This window comes from Mytilus californianus, unplaced genomic scaffold (assembly GCF_021869535.1).
Source record: "Mytilus californianus isolate M0D057914Y unplaced genomic scaffold, xbMytCali1.0.p SCAF_6, whole genome shotgun sequence".
NCBI classification, from domain to species: Eukaryota; Metazoa; Mollusca; class Bivalvia; order Mytilida; family Mytilidae; genus Mytilus; species Mytilus californianus.
In genome coordinates this window covers 65,103,037-65,109,834 of record NW_026262712.1, presented here as the reverse complement: position 1 = coordinate 65,109,834, position 6,798 = coordinate 65,103,037, and positions in this window count along the sequence as shown.

Sequence of the window (6,798 nt, the reverse complement as noted above, 5' to 3'; positions counted from 1 at the left end):
AACTATATTTCAAAATAATTATTTCATTGCAGATACAAGAAAGTCAATTGTGTGGCATATAAAGGTGTTTAGAAGACCAAGAGTTCGACGCATATATTTAAATCCCAAACCTTTCCTGTTTAGACTTATCTAGAATTACACAAGTGTGCGATATTTATAAAATGTATGTTATACTATCTTTGGATTTATATGATACTTAAGATTAAGATTTTGTTAAGACATAATAATAAACCATGTTTTCGTATCGATAATATCCTTCAAAATGTGCAAAGCACTAAATTAAATCATACAAAACACAAACAACGATATTTAATGTTCAGCCCCAAACCCTACAGTGTGTTCATGTCATGTTCTCTGGAAAATATCAGTTCATCGTAGGTGTTTTTGACAATTAAGTTAACTAGTTATACGTAGTGTCTACGTTTATTGAACGTTTGTTGCTGGGTTGTTGTCTTTATGACGCTAACTTCACATTTTGTCCTTTACTATTTTACAACATAAAAACAAGTACACAAGGTACACATTTGCCAAACATCACTATAGCCAATTTAAAGATGGATTTCGATATTTCCATTTCGTTTTTTGACAGGACTGTGATATAACGCATATCTACGTTGAATTTAACAACTTGCTCCCCATGACATTTAATCATACTTTGTATAACATTGTATCAAACTTTTTATCGTTTTTTGAATCGGACATTATTATGAATAAAACGAGATGGAAGAAATTTGTTATCCTTGAGTAGAAGCGATTTTCCTGTCAACTACATCTTTAGTAAGGGGTTAGATTTTATATGTCTTACATACCTCTGCTTTGAATATTTTATTTCTCTCACACTGTGATTAGGGAAATAAGTGTTCTGTCCAACATTCTGTTTGTCGCCTTGTATATTTCACTTTCTTCTTGGCGGGATAACATGAAATTCTATCTGTTCTAAAGAGCGTGTATTATTTGCGCCTCTATACTTGCGCCATAACAACTATGAGTGCACAACCATTTTAAACCAACTAATCATCTCTGTAAGATCAACAGACATAAGCCTGTAAGCCGCTGAAATTTTTCCTGTATTCTAGAATAAGTCAAATTAAGGCATTCTTTCAGTTGATAATAATGAAAAAGAATTTTTGTACGTTTGAAAGCTTGGCATGTTATGTAGACATCGGTATACTGTTAAAAATTAAATGTTGACCTTCAGATGCCTCTTGGTTATTTTGCCGGTGAATAGCTGAAACACAGAATGTCACTCTCCAAATGATAATCCCTAAAATTGTTTGAAAAATTTATAATACAGACCTGCGGTAACCATAGTTGTGTTTGGTCTGGAAAGTAATGTGATATTTGTTTATGAAAGATATTATCCTGGCAATTTTAATACATGAAATACACAAATTTTCAGACAAAATAGTTCATTTGCAAATCTCATTAAAATAACGACTTCGAATATAAATGTGTTGTCAAATTCTTGTACAGGAAAAGACAGAAATCTCTCCATTGGCAAACCTCCTGTTACAATATTAGACTATTAGTTCGGGAAAGCAACCATACATAACCAGAAGCATATCATCTTTTACATGAAAAAGATCTAATTTGAATATCCTCTATAGTGATGATACTTGAAACTAAACTAACCACCATAATTTCCTGGAATCCATTACAAGAATGTCCTGATTTACATGATATCTTGTTGAAACGTATTGAAGTAAATATTTATAGTTTCTGATATAGATATAAGAAGATGTGGTATGAGTGCCAATGAGACAACTCTCCATCCAAGTCAAAATTTATAAAAGTAAACCATTATAGGTCAAAGTACAGTCTTCAACACGGAGCCTTGGCTCACAACGAACAGCAAGCTATAAAGGGCTCCAAAAATTGCTAGTGTAAAACCATTCAAACGGGAAAACCAACGGTCTAATCTATATAAAAAACGAGAAACGAGAAACACTTATGAACCACATCAACAAACGACAACTACTGAACATCAGATTCCTGACTTAGGACAGTTGCAAACAATTGCAGCGGGTTTTAAACGTTTTAATGGTACCAAACTTTCACCCTTATCTGAAACAATAGTGTAACATAAGAACATAGAAAGACACACTATAAAATATCAATTGAGTTTTGAAGACAAGAAGGTCGAATGGTGACCTATAGTTGCTTACATCTACGTGATTTGTTCTCTGGTGATAGTTTTTCATTGGCAATCATACCACATATACGTATGGATACAGACTGATCAAAGAGGTTTTCAACTTAGATATATAACAAGCAAACACGCTAAGGCCCATGATTTTATTAAAACATATAAAATGTGCATTTCTGAAATCACAGATGTACACTAAAGCCTTTTTCTGTAACGAAAAAGGAAAGTATGCTAGATACACTTACTGGAAATGTGAAGATATGATTGAAGCTCTAAATTTTCTCCTGGACAACATAAATGTACGTTTCGGCGATAAAGTGCATCGACAGGTAGTATGTATTCCTATGGGCACTTATTGCGCCCCTTTAATAGCAGTTTTATTCCTATATTGCTATGAATCACAGTTTATGGCCAAAATCAGTAAAAACAAGTCATTGTTACATGTAGTTGGCACATTCAACAATATCTACCGTTATCTTGATGATATTTTTTCATTAAATAATCCAGAATTCTCTAAATATGCTACCGAAATTTACCCAAAGGAACTTACTTTAAATAAATATAACATAAACAGCAGTAGTCGTCCTTTTCTAGATTTAGACATTTCAATTTCTAAAGGGAAACTCCATACAAAAAATTACGACAAAAGGAGCCTGTTGTTCAGTGGTTGTCGTTTGTTGGTGTGGTTCATAAGTGTTTCTCATTTCTCGTTTTTAATATAGATTTAACCGTTGGTTTTCCTGTTTGAATTGTTTTACACTATAGTCTTTTTGGGGCCCTTTATAGCTTGCTGTTCGGTGTGAGCCAAGGCTCCGTGTTGAAGGTCGTTCTTTGACCTATAATTGTTTACTTTTTACACATTGTGACTTGGATGGATAGTTGTCTCATTGGCACGCATACCACATCTTCTTATTTATTATAACTACTACATAAAACAATTTGAATGCGAAATGACATAATTAGCAAATATATTCAATGAACTTTTGCACAATATTGACCGGTTCCGATGTCTGAGTGAATTTTTGTGTTTTATTACAGAAAATGAAAATTAAGCTACTATACCAGATTTGAAATAATAAAACTGCGGTCTTGTCGAAAGAACGTTAATTTCGGTGAGAGTGAGAAACCATAACTGAGCAAAAAACTAGTAAGCATATCCTCATACGAACGCTGTTATATCAAAAACTTCATAAAAACCTTTAGAAATAATTAATAAGATTTGCCACAGAAATTAATAAGATATAATGATTTATCCGACAACAGTTGAACTTGCCATCAATCAATACTGATATACATATATGATAACTGTAAACCCCACCAGGTGCGCTCTTGACGAAAAGTTAGGGAAGCGAAACATATAAAGTGTCTGAAAGCATCAAAACCAACAAGGCCTATTAATAGAACAAATACAACATTCTATGATAAATTTTCCTCGGGGAGTAGCAAACTTAGATTTATTACAATTTATACAGTAAAAACTTACATTTTATTATACAATGTATTCTCAGTAAAAACTTAGTTTTATAACAATTTATCAGTAAAAAAAAAAAAAAAAAAAAAAAATTGAAATTAAACATGTTTTTAATGTCGATTTAAATCCAAAGTTGTTTTTTTTAAGAAATTCAGAAATGTAGGAACCAACTGTTTCCAGATGATATGCCTCTAAAACATTAAGCATATGCGTTACAGATGCAAAAAAATATCAAAACACCACTTTATAACAACAAAAATAGCTTTATGTCTCTTTAAGAACATGCAAAAACACTATTTACGAGAATACGGTGATAATTTGTCATGTCGTATATTTGAAAGTAATAAATGTGCTAAAAGTTAATAAAGCACATACAGTTCCAAATTATCCTGCCAATGACCTCATCTGTCAAGCTTTAATGTATGATATGGTAGTTACACGTAAACAGCTACTCAAGGACTAAAAATACACCTAACCCGTTCATGTCGAAATAAAACACGCGGAAATTGAACAATTGTGACATGACAATAAATCATATGCAATCGTCTTTTTTTTTTGAAATACTGCATTACTTAAAGCGATGTGTGGATTAGTATTTATATCGTGGGAAAAAGTTTTATTCATGCAGTGGATAATTATTTTGTTGATAGACATGAAGTATAGAACTGACCTCAAACTTAAAAAAACGTGTATGAAAAAATGACATATAGAGATAAATTTAATCTTACAACAATCAATCTTCAAACTTAAAATTTATATACTTACATATTCCTGTTTATTAGGGAGCAACCATTTAATTTCAAGGGGGCGGGGGGTATTGTTTTTTTTATCTGAGTTAGATTATTTTTTTCAAAATTTAACACTATAAGGTATGGGGAAAATCATGATTCAGAATTTTTTTGTTTGTCATCTGCTTGACCACTATATATTTTTTCATCAAATTGGGGATCAGAATATTTTTTTAAGGAAAATACCATAACCCCCCTTGAAGTTAAATGGTCGTTGCCTAAGACGGATAGTCATACATATATAGATATTGTATATATTATTATTGTAAATAAACAATTTAGACGTTAATGGTATATATACAAAAGCCAGAGTTTAAACCAAAACACGTTCATTCACAAAGCTGTGAGACTATGGTTTAGTAAAAGACTGATTTCAAAGGCGGCTTTTTGAAAATGGCCCTCGTGTGAAATAAATTCTAGAGAAATTGCTCCTTTTTGGATGCATCTTTTATCAACTTAGTTATACTTAGTGCCATGGACGCCATTGGATATGTACCAAGCAAGCAACCAAGGTTATATTAGTACTATCATACTGAAGATATATACCTCCGGCTTTCGCTTTAGATACAATAAAACAAATTTATCAAAAGAAAGCTTCGAAGTAATAAAACATAGATGTTTGAAGTAAGATTTATCGATAGTGTATCAGAGCCATTTTCAAATGAAATGTCTAAACATGCAAACACATGCACATACTCATATTCATGATCAGTTTTACAAACAAATTTTTACCACTGAGTGTAATCAAAACTAGTCAACATTTGATTGTAGACTCGAGATCTTTTACAAAATCTTAGTATCTAAATTTTTTTTTCAATCTGCATAGTATGTCTAATAAATTGATTCTTGATACTAGTTTGCTCACCTGGCGCATTGGGTCACGTGATTTATTGTCGTTTCTTTGATTTCGCGTCCGTCTGTCGTTAGAAACCCAAACTTGGCAGGAATACATGTAACATATTAAAAGTCTTTTCATAAAATTTCTCATTTCGTCAATTACGTCAAGAGCAACAAGACGGTTTTCCTTCTCAGTACATCTGAGATAACCTCTGTTATTTTGGTGGGGGTTCATGTTGCCCATTTTTTTGGATTTCTAAGCAATGTTTTTTTTTTACTTTTTTGTGTTTTCAGTATATTTCGTTTGTTGCCTTGGTTATGTCAGTTTCTTAATGACATATAAGTATTGAATGTTCCCTTGGCATGTTGCGTCTATTTTTTGTACTGATCAGCCACAAGCGCAAATCTTCTGGTCGGCCAAGTTACGAAAATCTTCTCCTCTGAAATATATATGCAAAATATTATAGGATTATAAGCTCTTCTACATGCCACCTTCATTTAATGTTGATCAGACGGCAAACATAGGGCATTGGGGGCACCAAAAGTAGGATATATGAGATAAAACCTTCCTGTTGGCACAAACTGTTGATTGAAACCCTATCAAAATTCCTATTTTATCTTCGAATGTTGTATAGGAGGTCCTCTTTAAATTATCTTTATTTTAGCTCCTTTTGGCTAACAATATTGTCGCCTGAAGAAGTCTTCGATTCTAATTTTTCAATTTTCAGATATATTTTCCTTTGAAATTACAAAGAGAAATGTTAAACACTGTAGGTGTAAAGGGTTCTCAAAAACGAGTCTCGTTTCATGCGGATCGGATGCCAACATGGCGGCATTGCTGACATACAGACAGGTATCATTAAAACCCTGAAAAAATTAAAATTCCATCATCTTTTTTGAAATTCTTTAGCAAATTTCAACCAAACTTGGTATTAATGTTATATGGATTGGAATGTACTCATTTGGTGCCGCTTGGGGAATAAGAAAAAAATCATCAGTAACTAAATGTGTTAGAAGTTATCTTCCCTTGCGCAATTAAGGTAATATTTTTAAAAAACCGAAGATCATAAGTTCCTTAAAGCATTTAGTTTTTGGTCTTTAAAGGTTTCGCTGTATTTTAATTCTCCTTATGTTAAATGTTCTTTCTTTATTAAAGAACATCTTCACAGAAAATTGTATATAAATTCATTGAGTTATATTCTTATATGATTTCTAATGTCAATTTTAACATATATAGAACCATAATTTTGTTCAGCGTTAAATGGTGCTATCGAACGTAATTCTAAAACAATATGGCGACATGCTTTTGAAAAATTGATTTGTAAGTATCTATAGACAATACATAGCTTAACTTCCGATAAAACTTTAGTTTTGGTTAAAAATTTCCTTCTTTATTATTTTTTTTTAAAGAGACATTTATCAAAATCTATCAAAATAGCTGTTTTTAGCCATCTTTAAACTGTTCTTATGGTTTAAATGCCACTTCAATACTTAATGTATATGGGGGTGCCGCTGGGGTTCTGTTACCTCATCCTTTTCGTATTATTTAGATTTTA